Source organism: Sinocyclocheilus anshuiensis, unplaced genomic scaffold, assembly GCF_001515605.1.
Source record: "Sinocyclocheilus anshuiensis isolate Anshui unplaced genomic scaffold, SAMN03320099.WGS_v1.1 scaffold3, whole genome shotgun sequence".
Classification (NCBI taxonomy): domain Eukaryota; kingdom Metazoa; phylum Chordata; class Actinopteri; order Cypriniformes; family Cyprinidae; genus Sinocyclocheilus; species Sinocyclocheilus anshuiensis.
In genome coordinates, this window is record NW_015548205.1 from 137,890 (window position 1) to 138,211 (window position 322).

Genomic DNA, 322 nt, shown 5'->3' on the forward strand with positions numbered 1-322 from the left:
AAACACATTTCATTACACCAAATACACAAAATAATGTTATTTTTAGCAGCATCATATGACCCCTTTAAATAAAATCTAATCGCTGTGTCGTGGCACTGCATCTGCCAGGTTGTAAATGTGTAATTATGGTTATTTGTGCAATAGAAGTAATTTGAGGTTATTATTTGGATCAGATAAAGTATTTAGAGAGGAGGATGTAAGGTCAGCAGTCCTGTGTTTATAATAGCAGTCCACACACAGGCTTAGGTTCAAAGGTCAAGATAGTGTGGCGGGTTTGAAATGCTAAACATGCCGTCTCACTGTTTGCCTACCACACGCACAC

At 38.2% G+C, this 322-nt stretch overlaps 1 protein-coding gene across 2 annotated transcripts in view; it reads right to left on the minus strand.

Annotated features, from left to right (window-relative positions):
- palm2akap2 (PALM2 and AKAP2 fusion) overlaps positions 1-322 on the minus strand; it is a 120,614-nt gene that overhangs the window by 59,123 nt on the left and 61,169 nt on the right. The window lies entirely within an intron of this gene.